Source organism: Toxorhynchites rutilus, chromosome 1 (assembly GCF_029784135.1).
Source record: "Toxorhynchites rutilus septentrionalis strain SRP chromosome 1, ASM2978413v1, whole genome shotgun sequence".
In the NCBI taxonomy this organism is placed as follows: domain Eukaryota; kingdom Metazoa; phylum Arthropoda; class Insecta; order Diptera; family Culicidae; genus Toxorhynchites; species Toxorhynchites rutilus.
This window is the reverse complement of record NC_073744.1, coordinates 34852770-34871142: the sequence shown is the minus strand read 5'-3', so window position 1 is coordinate 34871142 and position 18373 is coordinate 34852770. Positions and strand designations below refer to the sequence as shown.

At 38.9% G+C, this 18373-nt stretch overlaps 1 protein-coding gene across 9 annotated transcripts in view; it reads left to right on the top strand.

Moving 5' to 3' along the window:
* LOC129763359 (hemicentin-2) overlaps positions 1-18373 on the top strand; it is a 459584-nt gene that overhangs the window by 311181 nt on the left and 130030 nt on the right. The gene's annotated exons all lie outside the window — the stretch shown is intronic.

Below are 18373 nucleotides of genomic sequence, written 5' to 3'. Positions count from 1 at the left end.
GAGTTGTCACATCGGGACATCGGTAAGATGCTGGGAATCGTCCAATCCACGGTCAGCAGAGTACTAAAACGATACTTCGAGAACCTAACCATCGACCGGAAGGTGAAGAACGGCAAAAATGGATGCTCCGTCAGTGAAAAAGATCACAAGCGCGTAGTTAAGCAGTTTAGACGTGATCCGAGAAGTTCGGTCCGGGATGTCGCCAATAAGCTGAATTTGTCAAGTTCATTCGTCCAGCGGACCAAGCAGCGGGAGGGCCTGCGTACATACAAGGTTCAGAAGGCTCCTAACCGCGACGAAAGGCAAAACATGGTGGGGAAGACGCAAGCCCGGAAGCTGTACACCGAAATGCTGACGAAGCCGCATTGCCTGGTAATGGACGACGAAACCTACGTCAAAGCGGACTTTCGTCAGCTGCCGGGCCTGTTGTTCTTCTCCGCAGAGGACAAATTCAGCGTTCCGGAGGAGATTCGCAAGCAGAAACTATCCAAGTTTGCCAAAAAGTACATGGTGTGGCAAGCGATCTGCTCTTGCGGAAAACGGAGCGCCCCCTTCGTGATGACCGGCACGGTAAACGGGCAGGTTTACCTTAAGGAGTGCCTACAGAAGCGCTTACTACCACTATTGAAGCAGCACGAGGGCCCGACCATCTTCTGGCCGGATCTCACTTCGTGCCACTATTCAAAGGACGTGTTGGAGTGCTCCCGTGGCCGAGTGGTTAGCGTCAAACCTAACATGCCGGGGGTTCGGGTTCGATTCCCGTTCTGGTCGGGGAAATTTTTCTTCAAAGAAATTTCCTCTGACTTGCACTGTGGTCACGCGTATTCTAGAGCTTGCCACTCAGAATGCATTCAAGGCGTGTTATTTGGCATAGAAATCTCAACTAAGTACTAATGAAAATGACGCAAGTATTACTACGTTGAGACGGCGGAGTTCCTCTAGGAACGTTAGTGCCATATAAGAAGAAGAAAGAAGTTGGAGTGGTACGAAGCCAAGTTGGAGTGGTACGAATCACCTTCGTGCCAAAGGAAATGAACCCGCCCAACGCGCCGGAGCTTCGCCCAATAGAGAAATATTGGGCGATTATGAAGCAGGCCCTCCGGAAGAACCCAAAAGTTGTCAAATCGGAGGCGGACTTCAAGAGAAAATGGATTTCTGTTCAAAAAAAAAAAAAAAACTAAAGAAAAAAGGAAGAGGAAGGTGCGAGCATACGGGCTTGGGCTCGAAGTATGAATAAAAAGAAAATGCCAAAAGTTGTTTAATAGTTTTTATTTTACTGTCTAAAATTTTCAAAAGGATCGGTCTACTGGGCGAATTTCTACAGCGTTTTTTCCGTGATGCAATTTGATGTGACACACCCTTTAGAAGTCTTTTACTTTCGTGCGGTTTTTGCCAACTCGGTGCTAAGCCGCTATTTATCAGATGCCATCATCTCGAGCACCATTTTGACAATTGTTGAATGCAACTGACAGCTGATATATTTGCGCTTTCCGAGCACAGCCAGTAAGATAGGCGATGTCACGGGGCTGTTCTTTCTATCATTTGAAAGATGTGTTTGCTTAAGAAGAAATAGAACTGCAAGAATTTAAGTTTAAATTTCATTTAATGGAAGTGATTGTTGATGCTCGCTTTGTGTTAAAGTTGAGGAGGGTGAGCCAATTTTATAATCGGTGAATACAGTAAAATAATTTATTCATCATTTTCGCAGAGAGGTACGATAAAATCATAAGGTTGTCTGGCATTCTTCCCGACTATCGACTATCAACTGAAGCGTAGGTGTACTGACAATTTACAGTGACCTTTTTTGACTGATAATTATTATCTTTATCATAGGAAATACAGTAGAACTTAGTTCGAAATGGCAAGCAAAACCTCGTTCCAAGGCATTTGGCTGCATGACCCGGAGTTTTCATCATGGTTGAAACGATTTGACACTAAGCGCGTACTGTTCTGTATGTGCCTGTGAAATTGTTCTCAGCAACATGGGCAAACAGACTCTCAAAAGTCATATGAAATCAAAGAAGCATAGTTAACGAACCACAGCCGGCAATATTTCCAAATATCTACTGAGTGATTCACACCAAAAGTTCGAACCAGTCACTTCCAAGGATATCGGATTCAGTTGTGCTAGAAATGATCATCCATCAGTGGAATCAGTACCTACTGTTGCGATTCCTTCAGTTTCCTCTGCGAGCATTCTACCTTCTTCGAAAACTATCGAAAACTTCATGCTGAAAAACGATACCATCAAAGCTGAGATCCTGTGGTGTTTGGAAACAGTTATGTCTCACAAATAACCCCGCACAGCTGAAAAGGACATGGTAGTATTGAGAACAATGTTTCATGACAGCCATATTGCTGAGAAGGTTCAACTAGGCCGTGATAAAATGAGCTACATGATGCTGTTTGGCACTGTCCCCTATTATAAATCTGAGCTCGATAAAACTTTGCATAATACAAACTGCATTGTCGTTGGTTTTGACGAGTCTTTAAATAAGACTACATAAAAGCAGCAAGTGGAGCTAAATGTCAGATTTTGGGATGAAGAAAAGAAGGAGGTGGTAACTCGTTACATGACCTCAATGTTCTTGGGACGCTCTCGAGCAACAGATTTACATGCAGCTTTTAAAGAAGGCTTGGGAAATATCGCTTTAAACAAGCTTCTTCAGGTGTCGATAGATGGTCCCAACGTGAATTGGCCATTTTTAGGTGAGCTGAAAATGAACTTTGAACATGGAGAAGAAAGGCTCTTGGATTTAGGTAGCTGCGGATTGCATATTTTACACGGTGCATTCAAGGAAGGTGTTCGCTGCTCTGGATGGAATGTTACGAAGTATCTATCACATCTTCAAAGATGTTCCAGCACGACGCGCTTTATTCACATCATACTCGGAAAATGCTGTGTATCCACTGAAATTTTGCACTCACAGATGGTTGGAAAACATTAACGTTGCTCAAAGAGCTGTGGAGATTACTCCTCATATAAGGAAGTTCGTTGAGGGTATTCAGAATGATAAAAATGAACCAAAATCAGATTCGTACGTCGACGTAGTTGAGTGCTTGAAAGATCCTTTAGTGTTGGCTAAGTTGACCTTTTTCAAATCCGTTGCCACTGAAGTAGAACCATTTTTGCGTGCGTTCCAAACGGATAATCCCATGGTGCCATTTTTGTATAACAATTTGAGTGAAATGGCTAGAAGTATATTGGGAAGATTCATGCGGATCGACCAGCTAAAGAACACCAATCAGGTATAGTTAATCTCTTGTGGATAATTCATTTTATGAAATGATTGATCCAATGGCAATTTTATTGCTATTTGAATAAAATTTTATGTTTTTATTTATTTCAGGTAACAATAGAAGAGAACAATGAAACCAAGACTCATTTACAAATGAAAGAGATTGTATTGGGTTTTGAAACAAGAAAATTTTTAAAACAACTCGTCAAAAATGACCCAAAAACAAATCCTGCAATTTCGTCTGGAATGCAAAGGATTTTTAAAAGCCCTGATTTTAAAGCTTAGGAAGCGCTCGCCATTGACGTATCCTTTGACGAAAGCCGCATCCTCTCTTGACCGTTCAGTCATTGATTCCGATCAAAAATTGGCTGGAAAACGATTCGAGAAGCTTTTAACTATGATGGATTTTGGTCGTATCAGGTGAGCTTCAGCAGACTTGGCACTGAAACAATATTCAAAATTAGTTGGTAGTAACAAAAGCAACAAGTTTGCCCACTATGATCGGAAAAATGAACGACTGGACCATTTTTGGAAGGGATTACTATCGGGGGATGAGTTTATGGAACTTTTTACCATCGTAAAAATGATCTGCTGTCTCTCGCATGGCAACGCCAACCTTGACAGGGGCTTTTCCATTAACGCTGAATGTCTTTTTGAAAACATGCGTGAGGAATCGGTTGTTGCTCAGCGACAAATTTATGACGCTGTTCACGCTGGAGAGATAGCATCAATACAAATTTCGAACCAGCTAATTCAACGAGTTCAAATTCTCATCATCATATGTTTCATCTTTTACGCCGTTTCTCAGTCTTTGTATAATTCAAACAAATAATCACATAAAAATCTCATTTATTGGAAGATATCCGCTCATAAATTTACTTCTTCTAGTCTTCATAGATACTTACTAGTTGGTAAAAAACAGAACTAAAATAAAAATTTTGATCACTAGTTTATATCAGGATTTTTTTCTGGAAAAGTACTGGAAAATCAGGGAATATCAGGAATTTTTTTTTGGAATTTGAGGTCAGAAGGAAGGTGGAAGGTCATAAAACAAGGAATAAAGTGTTCGGGTATTTTAGTTATTATTTCAGGTATATTTGAAGATGTGTTTTACATTTTTTGAGTGCACAAATAATGATTATTACACTGTTGACAGCTGGAGGCGTGGATGTTGTCTGAAAATCGGTACCTTGCTGATGGTACCGGTTCTGAATCAACAGGGTGTCGCAGAACGAATTCCATTGAGTATTTTGAAACTATAGGATAACCTAAAGTGACCTGAAGCGTTACATAGGGGTTTTTGAAAATTCAAAAAATATATGGCTGATAAGAGTAACGCAGTGATTTTTTGTCGTGTCACAATATTAGTTATGGAGCAGAGAGCCGCCATCAGATTTTGTGCCTCCAGGGCAAACAGTGAATGCGGTCTTCTATAAAAGTGTCCTGGAACGCACACCGTGATTTTGGTAGCGCAGATTCTAGCCAAACGAAAGGTGACTGTCATCACCCATCCTCCCCTATTCTCCGGACCTCGCCCCGGCAGACTTTTTCTGGTTTCCGAAGCTTAAAAACGCTATGAAAGGGGACCGTTTTGACGATGTTCCAGACATTCAATGAAATGTGACGCGTATTATGAACTCCATACCGGCTGAGCACTTTAAACGCCTTTCGACACCTCTACGAACGTTCAAAAATTTGTGTGGAAAGAGAAGGCTTATATAGAAAACTAATATCTAATCTCTTGAGCATCTCGTTTTTTCTTTGTTTTAAACAATAGTCACGGAACTTTTTGAATGCACTGTGTACAAAGGAAAAAGTCAATACTCCGACTAGAAAGTAGTCACATATCGTAAAACATCCGGAAACGAGCCAAATTATTGTTGTTTTCTTATTTTGTAACTGTCAGTCCTAGTAATCAACATTTTTCTAACGAAAAGCTCAATGTCAGCCACTAGGAAGCGACACGGAGTTCAATGTGTTAAAATAGTCTCACTTTATAAGTGCCCGAACGGTTGAACTCTGAAACGATTATTGAACGATTCCTCACACTAATCGCTGGTATGACAGCTTGCGAATCAGGAATTCGTTCGAAATTTGACTTATTGGCCTTTTGAGCCCTCCAATATATGATACATTTTTTCGGACGGCTTTCGTTTCCTTTATCTTTTCTCCGTTCATTATAATAATATTTGTTCATGATGCGAGTTGATGACAAATAACGATGATGTTATGAGGGAACTCTGCCTAAAAAAATTCTTTGTTGATAGTTGAATCATACATAACATCAGCTTGATTATTATTCTTAATATATCTTCAAAAAATATTAATTGTTTATCTGATATTTATCATTGTGACTGTTGCATTTGCAACGAAAAATAGTTTTTCGATTTTCGATTTTTTTTTCACACCATACCATCAAGGTCACGAAAACAGAAATTTCAGTCAACTCGTCGTTAAAAACATACGAGAGCCTTTTAAAAAAATAAGTTTCAGTGCCTTAGAAATAGCGGAAAAATAAAGTTAGCACAAAGAGCAAGGTGATTTTCGTAATCTACGTTTTATTTTATATTTTTCTACATAATCGCCGTAACGTTTGAGGCATGTTTCATAGCGTGGCACGAGTTTTTCTATTCCGAGCGCGAAGTGCGTAGCGTCCTACTGTAACTGCGTCACGAATTTCTTCAGTTTTATCGAATTGTTGACCGCCGAACGCCTGTTTCATCACCGGGGATAAGTGATAGACGCTGGGGGCGAGGTCTGGGAAGTAAGGAGGATGCTCGAACACAGTCCATTTGATTTTTTTCAATTGCTCTTGAGTTACACGAACAGAATGGGGCTGCGCATTATAAGGAACACTTCTTTCGTCAATAAACTTGGCCTTTTGTTCATAATCACGGTTTTTAATCGGTCCAAAACTTCACAATAGTACAGTGATGAAACAGGCGTTCGGCGGTCAAAATTCGATAAAACTGAATAAATTCGTGACGCAGTTACATCGTACTTCAAAAAGTTGGACGCTTAGCACTTTTTTTTAAATTTTCCCTCCGCTTACCCCCATCTCGAAGAAACTCTGTTTTGAGCTTCCTGGAGTTGGGCGCCATTTATTAAATTGAAACAAAACAAGACAAAAACACACACAAGGAAAGAGACGCTAAAGGGTGAACGGGAAAACATAAAAGGGACGATGTTTGGATTCCAGTGAAAAACAAATTTCTTTTAAGGGATCCAAATATAATACAACACAACATAATATCAATAATTAGAAAAACATTAACAATGAATAGAACTGGCCCTCGTACTTAGAGACAGAATTTGTGAACATGAAGTGTTATTACAGGAATTATTATGCTTGTTCGTTGTTCAAATTATGAAAGCGTTTATTGTCGATTTTAGATGTTTCTTTAATTTTTTTTGAAGAGATCAGAGCGTGTGATAAGTCGGACTTCAGACGGTAATACATTGAAACGAGACGGTCCATAGAATAGAATGCGATACTGGCCTATACTAGTCGTTGCTCGACTTTGTACTAAATTCTGGGCTTGTCGTGTGCTGTGTCGGTGGTTTGCTGTAGGGATTTCTAGGTTGTGGTGAGATTTATTGTCATTGATAACACAAGTCTGAAGTTCACGTAGTCCGATAAGTGGCAGTATACAACTAGGGTTGTCAGAGTATAATTCCAAAGTAGGATGTAGAGTCGGTAGCCTATATATTATTTTTAAGCATCTATTCTGCAATGATTGAAGCTTCTTAAGTATTGTTTTGCATGCATGACCCCACACTATTATACCATACTGCAGTTGAGAGTGAATGCATGCAAAATAAAAATTGATTAGAACTCTCTGTGGTACAAAAGTGAATACTCTTTTAAAATCCCGCAAAGGGAGGAGATTTTTTTTCCAGATAATTTATTTGATACATCCACGATAGGTTTACGTCTAGCAGAACCCCTAGATATTTGAAGTGTGTCACTCTCCCAATTGAAACAACCATAATTGCGGGGTCAGACTAAATGGGGATTTTTTCCTTGGAGAATGGAAGACCATGTATTTGGTTTTTGATAAATTGAGTGACAATAAATTTGTTTGGAAATATTTACACAAAACAGTCATGTCTTTTTCAATGTTTAAAATTACATTTTGACATCCGAGCATGGGCAAAACAATGCTGTGTGATCAGCAACAGCCTAGCGGTTCCTATAAGTGGCAGGTTCCCGATATCGTTGATGTACAATAAAAATAACAGAGGGAACTTCGCGCTCGGAATAGAAAAACTCGTGCCACGCAATGAAAAATGTCTCGAACGTTACGGCGATTATGAAATAAATGATTAATATGAATTAAATATGATTAAATAGAAAATAAAAAGTAGATTACTGAAATCACCTTGTTTTTGGTCCTAACTTAATTTTTCCGTGATTTCTGAGGCACTGAAACTTATTTTTTGAACGACCCTCGTATAATGACGAGTTTTGGTAGAAGTACTAGGAAACTCTAGTAAAAGGAAATTATAATGGGTCAATTAGAGCGTTGAACATTCGTTTATGAAGAAAACGTGAATGTTTGAAAGTATTCATAACAAAAGATCCATTCTGGGCGGGATGAAGTTTGCCGGGTCAGCTAGTAAATTATATAAAAAAAAGTTTAAAGCTTGCTACCATACAGTAAAATCCATATTCAATACAATATACTGATTTTATTTCGATTCGGTGTCCTGCTTTTTGTGCAAAGCCTGTTGCCACGTCACAAAATGCACGCTAATATTTGCAAGTCTCTTGCAAGTTTTTTTGAAATACTGAAATACTGGAATCTATGTTCATCTTTCGTTGACTAATCATAGAGCAATGTTTATATGTAGGGGAAGTGGGGGTAAAACGGACATGTTAAGAAGAACTTCAATTATATCTTTGGAAACTCATATTTCCCAAATTGCATTATTGTTGCAGTTTCTTGCAATTCAATTCTCCCTACCTAATTGGTCAAATATTTTACAAAAAAGTGGTTTTTCAATGTTTATACTTAAATTAAAACAGACCGAAAAATACAACATTTTTTTCGATGCGGGTAAAATGTACATATATATAGTGGGGGTAATATGGACAGGTTTGTAATATATGAAGCGTAGAGGTTTATCGATCGCGAGAAGAATAATTTTATTCAACCAAGGTCTGAACTCCTCTGGAATGTCAGTTGAATTATGAAAAAATCGAGTTAATCCACCTAGAAGTGATATCGTGCTTTTCAGCAGTATAAATGAACAGACCCACAACTATTTTGCTTTTGGTTCCAGTCAGCTTCTGAACAAGTATGGAAAAGTCCATTCGCTCATTTCTCCACACCTAATTACAAATCACTCTTGTATCTGCTTGGAATAATAATGGCGAAAAGAATGCAGCAAGCAATCGTGAGATTGCACGATTGATCATTTTTCACTCCCCGACCATCTTCAATCGGGACTGAGAGTGAACATAACAAAACAAAGAGTGGAAAACAACATTCAATAAATGAATACTCCTTTGGAAGGATCGCACGAAACAAAATAACGAGCGAGTCAAAATATACTGAATCTTCTATGAATGATTTTGTTTTCCCTTGTAATCTTTTCCTTGTCAGCATTCAAGTGCACATAAAACCTTCCCGCTCACCAATAACTTGCGTTAATATGGTTTCATTGCGTTGGCTTAGATCGTTTCATAGTAGAAACAAAAAAGAATGTCATTGGAATAGTGCACAGGAAACAACTCGATTTCAACTATTTACCTATATTTTACTGCCGCGATCGTGGCTCAATGATTGCTATTTGAGTGACAAACGAATGATTTTACAGAGACACTCGCTGGCGCAGGCAAAAGTTTCCAATTGAGGGGCTCAGAATGCAAGGGGTGTAAGTGACTTGATCGATTTCTCTCCGTCAACTTTTTCTTTGATTAATAACTCAACTGCAAAAACGTTCCAATTTGAGTTTGCTATAGAATCTGATAGATGAGGTTCTGACCTACCTTCCACATTGTCAAATACAATGAGTTTTCAGCTAAGTTATGACCAAAAGAGAGAGTCGATGTAGAGAAATCGATCAAATCCCTTACACCACTTTCATTCTAAGCCCCTCAATTTGATTCTATCACCATCTATCGTCATTCCGAGAGGCAAATGAGAGAATGCAAAATTTTCCGAGAATAGATGAGCGAAATCGAGACAGTATCCATTCAAATCGAGAATGAACTTTGCGAAAATGATAAATGTTTTCTGTCTCAAATAAAGTGAGGCATAAACGGAGAATAGAAGGGTGAGTTTTATCTGTAAATGAGTATTGTTGAACGAATTTCGATGCGATTTTGCCCATACCTGCTTCTGAACAGTCCACATTTGTCGATTTGATTTCCATTTATAGACGCAGGGCATTCAATAGGAACATATGAAACAGACTTTTCACAGTCCATCTTACACCCACCAGCAATTGTCCGTTTTACCCCACCGGTACAATATTTTTCAATAATTTAAAATTTCCACTCGAAAATGAATTTACTTTTCCGTACATATTTAATATCGCCTCTCTGTTAACTTAAAAACCGAAATGTAACTATCATTGAATTGAATTTTGATAATAAACCACTCAGAATGTTTAATATCGAAGCAGCTAAAATAACATCGACACGCGAAATCATGTATGATTTTCGGTTTTCGTTTCCGTTTTCCACTTTTGATCAGTATTCATTGCCATAGGGTGGCTTAAATATTATAGAATAACATGTAGAAGGTATTCTTATTAACAGAAATTTGTAATTCAAAATGTAACTATACAAATCAACCACCTGTCTATATTACCACCGTCCGTATTACCCGCGGTTCTCCTATGTTTCCAAACGGAACTAAAATCACAACAGCAATGTTGACGGTCGGAAAGCGCACATGTCCGTTCCTACCCCCACCAACTACCGGTTTCATTAGCGCTCCACAAAAATTCAGCGCTTCTGTCGTTTTTTATTCATCTCATTCACAACAATCGATGATCTTTTTAAACTGTTCTTCCTACCTTATGTTTAAAACAATGCAAAATATTTTTTGTAACAACATACATCCAATTGAAAGATCTCAGTTCTATTTTATCTTTTCGACTTCTCCTATACCTGCATCATTGTCGTGAATTTTACGCGATATTCCGCGTAAAGCTCCACAAGACTTGCGGAGCAGTGAAACAAGCAACAGTAGCAGGACGGTTAAATAAAGTCTGTAAAACATTTCCAACTTTCCGGCCAACAAACTTCGTAACACCACGATGGATCGATAGTAATCTTCTCCGAAAAATCTCAGAGCTCGGCAGTATATTTGTTTTTGCACCGCTCGTCAGAAATTCAATCATATCGATGTTCATTGAGCGCAATCAAAACGGGGAAGCATTCACTCACGAGCAAGCCACCCTTTTACGCTCTCTTTTCAACTGCATCCCACCGCCACCAACCGCAGGGTAACTCCTTTTCCGGAGGACACTTTCCAATAAAACTAAATCGAATCCCATTTCCTAGATCTACCATCGACATACTTGCAAGTCTGCTTCCCACTGCACAGTGTTTTTTGCATCCTCTCCGATATCCCCCCTCCGGCGTCGGACACAGGATTTTTTATGGTGTCCTCCTCCCCGTTGTCGGTTTCCCAGCTTGGGGCAGCCCTTTCTCCGTGGAAGGGAACTATAATTTCAGATAATCCCCATTTTCTCGCTATCAAACACGAACGCTCCAGCCGTTGACAACAGTAGCGCACAGTCCAATTTCGGCACGACACAAAGCAGTACTCTAGTTTTTCGTTCAGAATTTCCGTCCCAGTCTGTCTACAGTCACAGTCACCAACCCCCACATCCCGAAGCGGAGCTTTACGATGCTCGACGATGATGAAGATCCATTCCGTAAAATGTAGCATAAACTTGCTCGGGAAAAAGAGTAGAGGGAAGGGGAAAACGATCGAAAATAAACTGTTTGCATTTAAATTTCTCGGGAATAGGAAGGGTTCATAGAACGTATGCATGAAGCTGCTGACTGCTGGATGCGATCGCAATTTCGTACGAGTCGTATGGTAGGCTATATACGAGAGTGGGTGTGAGTATATCATATATTTTCTTGTTGAGTGAGTGAGGATTTTTATGCGGCGTTGGGATGAAAGCCGTAAAGTTAGTGCTGTACGGAGAGGGTTAGGGAAAGTAGACACTTGAGTCCCCATGCCAATATGTACAGAGTTCCAATCAAGGATGACAGCGGCGTTGTACGTTTTTACACCCCCTCACTGTGGCACCAGGGATTTTCCGTGGGGAAACCATATTGAAGATCGGTTAAAAATTGGGAAGTTGTCGACAGCCACAGTACTGTTACACCCACTGTGCACCGCATATCTGTACCACAAACTCGGAAGGTGCTGAAGGCTTACTCCTCTCTGCGGCGATAAGTATCGTTAAAAGAGTTGACAAGTTTATGACAAGGGCTCCCGTATCCAGTATCAACATCTAACAGGGCGAGTATATCGCCAGAATACATACATTTCGCTGTAACAAGATAACGAGAAAATACTCCCATTTTGGGTTGCGGCTGAATAAGATGTAAAATCTTTGCTCACTCTTTCGATAGGCAAATTTTTCCGCTGGAGTTCCAGCGGTCACAAGGTCAAAGACGCAGTTGTTTTTTCGGATGCAAGATGAAGCACTTCCGGGTTTTCTTTTTTTATGACGATGTCGAATTTCGGACGGTTATTAGTTGCGAGCTTGCATGGGTGTGTGTGTGTGTCTGGGTGCAAAGCGTTCATTCATAAAAACTAGGTTTTATGGTTTGCTCATCGAAGAAAAAAACATTATTTTATGACTCAATAAACCTCAGGGTGAGGAACAAACGGACTTTACCTGATCTGCGATGTTAGATTCGTCTATAAAATTGTTTCCTTTTTTCGTCAGCATGATTTCTGGCACAATTTCAGGCGTAATTTGATTCGGTGATTATCCTGGAATCTAGAAGCACTTGTATTTTTTTGGCCTCTCTGTGGAACAAAGAATATAATATTATATTTTATATATAATATTCACCGATGATGTTTTGATTTGTACCGTCGTACCCGGTAATTAATTCTCTTTTTTCCTCCATACTTTCTGTCATTTGAGTCTTTTGTTTTTATTGGATCGTTCGGAGTTTCTGCTTCATCGAGGCCTGAAAAAAATGTTTTTCATCAGCTGTTTTAATTCGGTAGGTAAGTTGATGTCAAAATGACTTTGGGAATGTAACGAGCTGTATGGGTAAAAAAGTGACGCCTCCTCCGTTAGAATTGGGCGGTCTTTAGAAAAAGGTCGATCTTGATGGATCGATTTTCAAAATGAGACAGGGATCGATTCACTGATTAAATTGGTACCAAAGAATTGATCTTCACTAAATCGATCTTTGAAAAATCAAACGCCTTTTTTCCATCTTACTTCCTTGTTTTATATAAGTGTTGTCTTTTCTTTGAACGTGGAATAAACATTTCACATTTCTTTTAAAACATCAAAGGCACTTCATTTTGATTCTCAGAATAAAATTCACAAAAAAAACTCGAAGCCCAGGAAAAAAATGATTTTCAGGGCATTAATTTTGAACCGTAATGGAATTGTTTAATTGAATAAATTAATTGAAAATTATTATTAGAAATTCAACAACTGATGTTCATTCAATAATCACACAATTATCCCGTTGAATCCAATCGTGTCATACGAAAGAGAAAAAGATCGATCTTCTAAATATCGATACAAGATCGCCCAATCCTATTCATTATCACTAATTTGACATTCTCGGGAGCTATGCAAGTGATGACATTATGTTCATAAGATTTGTCGGGTGGTGTACACTGGAAAAAAAAACTCTAAGATCGAAAAAATCGAAAGAAAAAGATCGATCTTCACAATTTTTCCGGGTACAATGAATCGACCCAAAAAATCAAAAATCAAAATGGAAAAGATCGATCTTCTTCATTTGACTTTTGACGTAGGACTACGTCTAACCGGAAGATATAGGGGGTGAAATGGAAATCTAGGCACTGAACAAGTAGGAAAAAATGCAAGATTTGGAACGCTTATAACTCGAGCATTTCTCAATAGATCGCGAAGGTTTTTGCATCAATCGATAGGAAATATATCTACGCATCTATCATAACGAATAACATTTCATTTTTCTTGAGATAAATAATTGAATAATTGTTAAATATCAAGCATTGTCCAAATGCCCTATGTGCCCATTTTTGATTGGTCCATTTTGTGCTCCTCAAATCGTACCGACCAAAACGGGCAACCAGAGCAGCAGCGAAATAGAATGAAGCACGATTGGAAAGGAAAAAGAAAAAAAATGAACGAAACATTAGTCGCAGTCTCACCCATGCGTAATTCTCGAGCCAGCCAGTCAGCATAAAAATCCCCGCTCCGCTGCCGTAACGATCACATTCTTTGTGTGGACACCGACTGGACAACATCGTTGTTGGACGAGCTGGACGGCGAGGGATCGAGTGCCTTTCTCAAGGCAAGAGGGTGGAGGTGGTAGCGCTGGAGTAGAGTAGGGTAGAGTTTTCAAAGGGCCTTTCTCAAGGCTAGAGACGAATGAACTGAAAAAGTTTAAAGTCTCTATAATACAATACCTTCCTTCCTTCCGTAACGATCATTCTCATCCAAACCGTACACCATATCGTTTCGCATCACATCACATCAACAAACCAACACAAGCAGCCATGGTTGGATATGGCAAAGGAGGAAAAGTGAAGGAAAGGCAAAATCCCGCTCGAACCGTGTTGGTCTGGAGTTCCCCGCAAGGGTAGCTAGGCCGAGCACCTTAGTACCAGTGCACCAGTCCACCTAGCCGGCGTTATATAGTTTCGGCCGCCGAAGTGATCGAGTTAGCTGGCAATGCTGCTCGTGACGACAAGAAAACCCGCATTCAGAACAGAACACATTCGGTTCGGTGGACATCGAGACAACAGACAGTTGCAGCGAGTGGCGAGTGACAAACGCAATCGCAAAACGGCAGCAGGTAGAGAAGAAAAAAGTTTCGTTCTTTATACAAACTGCTTTGGTGGCAAAACCAGCCACCGTAAAACACGGCGCTTTTCAGGGCCATTAAACCTTTTAAAGAGGAGTTATCAAAAGATATTCACAATACCAATGCATTCTAAAGTGACATAATATGATATATAATATGAACTGATTTATTTTTATGCTTGTTTTTGAACTTATTGGTGGTTGAAGTCTTTTAAATTGATCATTCAGTTTTCACAAACCCATGCATGGTTCCCGAATTAAAAGTGGCTTCAAATCACAACACATTGTATGCATGATGGCATTCACGAATTTTCGTGGTAGCAAGAACTGCTTTCTTTGGTTGATAACTGATGTTGAAAATTGACTGAGGTTACATCTGCATTGTATAGAAACATAACTAAGGAGCAACATGATGAGCTATGTATTTCCTGCTGCTCTGTTCTTATTTTAAAGGACTTTAATCCGAAGGTCATCCGTCCCTGTATTCACTGTTGGTTTTTCAGAACGCTTATAGCTCGTCTATTTCTCGACAGATCGTAGAGTTCGTCTCCAAAACCTCAGTTCTTTTTCATTTTTATTTATTTTGTTTGCGGAGACTACAAATCTTACAATTCATTTCTCTCCGAAGCCACAGTTTAAGGTACGGTAATGTGCTCAATAGTGAAATATATGATAGTGAATGAGCTGAGGACCACTATGCATTCCCTATCATAGCCATCATTTTGATTGTACGATAAGTGCATACGCCAAAAGATGACCGGCGTTGAACATTTAATAAGTACAAAGCCTTCAGAAAAATATCAAGAAGCAACTATAAGATAGTGAGAAAAAATTGAGAAAGTTTGTAAAAAAAAAACGCAAAAACACAACATCAAAAGTTCTTTTCAGAACGTTCAACATGTTCATAAAGAACAGTAAACTAATCCATTTTTCAGTTATATAGGTAGGTATTTACGTAGGAGAAGAAAATAAAGCAGTATATTTAAAATATATATTTAGCAAAAGCTGTCCCCTTTGTATAGTCCTACGTCACTCCGGTTATGTCCCCGACATTACCCACTCGTCTTTTTTTTTATCAACTTTTTATCAACAATAATCGTACCTCGGATGTACTTCATTGATTAGGGCTCGGAAAAGCCATATTCAACTGAAGATCATCAGGTGCCTGTGGAGTCTTCGCATTCAACTGGATATGGGATTTTACTTTTCCCAGCAGTTTCTCCGTCAACATGAATCACAAATAATTCGGGAGCTTTCGTTGAATGAATTGCGCCATCTTGGATTTACATTTTTTATAAATAACTGTGTCTTAGTAGTCTAGTCCTTTCGTTTGATACCCATATTGATGGAGCTTTGAAAAAAATATATATATGACTCCATCGGACTTAAGGGAGAGTCGAAAAATCGAAAAATCACCCAAGGGGGGAGTAAAGGAAATTGGGGTTTTGGAAAAAAAAATTGATTCCAAATGTCTTAAAATTGCATGAAACGTCGAGATCTAGTGTCCTCTCGAAATTTTTTTTTGTCAAAAATCGGCACACTGGGACTCGGTTTGTTTTTCGGAATACGAAACAAAAAGTATGATTTTGGGTGCCAATAAAAGTAGTTACCTCGATTTTTCATTCGGAACCGGATATTTTATCTTTCGAATGAAGTGTTTAATATACCATTTCGTCCGGCCATTTTGGATTTGCATTTTTAATAGATAACTGTGTTCTACTAGTCAAGGTTTTATGATGGCAGCAGAGATAAAGGTGTGTTCTAAATTTCAGGTCAGTCTATCAACAGTAAGTGGATTTATCCTTCTTCTTTATGAATTATAGAGGGTTTAAACTTGTTTTTAGCCCTGAAAAGAACCCTTGGGGACAGCTCAATCCAAACTTCCTCTCCAACTGCCTTGAAGCAGACATTTGATTGTCGTTCGACGCTCTTCGGCATACCGTGTCCGCTTTTAACAACATCAAACGATGTTTCAAAGTAGATTTCTGAGTAGGTACCCGCTTATAAAGATTTGCGTGATTTCAATAGTCTGTTTTCAATTCAGTTTTTAAGCTATTAAAACAAGTTTTCGGTCAAATGGGTAACAAGCGTATAACTCTCAGATATATTATCTTTTGAATGAAGTGATTGCTCCGTTCAGTCTACACAGAGGTATTAACGTTCAGAACCATGCACTCCAAATGTAATGCTCTCGTTTCCGAAACTTTGAACTGACATCCAGGTACAGAAAGAAAGACGTAGTCCCACGTCAAAAAAAAAAATCGAGATGACAGTAGGTCTCGACGTTTCATGCAATTTTAAGTCGATTGATTTTTTTTGACGTAGGACTACATCTAATCAAAATCTGTGAGAAAATCCAAGCACTGATCATGTAGGAAAAAATGAAAAATTTCGAAAGCTTACAACTCGAGCATTTCCTGATAGATCGCAAGGATGCATCAATTGATATTTCTATGCATCCATTACGATGTATAAAATCGTATTTTTGTTGAGGTGAAACCACAGGAGAAACCAAAGTAGCAGCGTAATACTGTTTCCCCAATACGGTCTTCAAAATCAAAGACACTGGGGAAATCGGCATTTCAAATATATGCAAGCCGCGGTTACTTTTGTACTTGCTTGCTTTTGCGCAGACCGGAATGTGTTTCCCCAACACGGACTACAAAACCGAGGAGCCTGGGAGAATCTTCAACACACATACTGGAGTCGAACGAACTTCCCAGTTTAATGACTCTAAAGCATTAAAAGTTGAAATTGGAGTTATTGATTCAGGTAAGTCGGGGTACTTCCGTACCCGCATGCATTCTTGCACTCCGGAATGTGTTTCCCTTACATGGACTACCAAAGCGGGTATGAGCACAATGCTCATTCAATCAATAATTTTATCAATACAAACAAATGATTACTAAGCCAACGGTAGTCCTACGTCAACTTTGTGGTTATATCATAGATATAACCCACCCAGTTTTTGAAAACCTTCATTCCATTTCACACTATACCCAAACTAGCGTTGGCAGAAAACATTTGATCTTTGGCAGAAAAAAATGCGTTTTCGTGTACTGAAGGATGAAACAAACAAATAAATGCATCTGTTTCAAAAGCTTTAAAATGTTTGTAGGTATGGGAGCATACAATGATGGGAGATGTTCTCTTCCTTTTTTCGTTTTTCATCTCTTTTGGGATTGTATCAAAAAAAAAATGCATATGATGTCAACGGGGATCGAACCAAGGCCGGATGAAATGCAAAGCTGTTTTAAACGATCGTGCGATCCACATAGCTATCGGTGCTGGTGTCTAAATGCGTTAAAATATTACACCTCATTATAAAACGAAGTTGAAAGCGTTTTCTACGAGTAAAAAGAAGAGAATAAACATGAATCTATATATTTCTCGGTCTGGGCTGTGTGTTTGGCAAACTATACGGAAAGCTTTAATGCTCCAGTATTGGAGAGAAGCGCATTTTCTATTTTTTAGGCTCGTTTTATGTAATGAATCGGGATGCCAAAACATGTGCTAAAAATTAATTTTGGGTGTAGCAATGGCTTGATGATAATATTTTTTTTCATCTCACCAATTTATACGCATAGTATTTGAATCAGTCTGAATGGGATTCTGCCGGCGTGTGTAGCACGACAATATTGGAGCAACTACGTCATTTATTTATTTATTTTTTTATTAATTCGTTTATTTTTACAGGCTCAGTTACTTAAGTTTAAAGGAGCCGAATTCTTACGTCATTTATTGACGATTATCATAACTCACCACAATAATGGAACAACAGAATGTTTGATCATGAAAACAAAATCATCAGAACAGATATGACGGAGCAGTGAGTGTTCGCATACTGCTGTGTAGTGGCTGAGGTGGACCAAAATAAAAAATTGCGCAAGTATCATATCCATCATTGTTTACCATTGAATGTGAATTTCAAAACTGTACTCATACTGTCGTCAAAATCCATTTTGCTCTGAAGGTTCTTGTTTTATGGATTAAAAATAACTAAAAGAATCATCAATACGTTTTGACGAAGGATTACGTTTTCGGGAACATATAGCGAGTACAAATTGAAACACCAAATATCGGTTGCGTCACGAAAATTCTCCAATTTC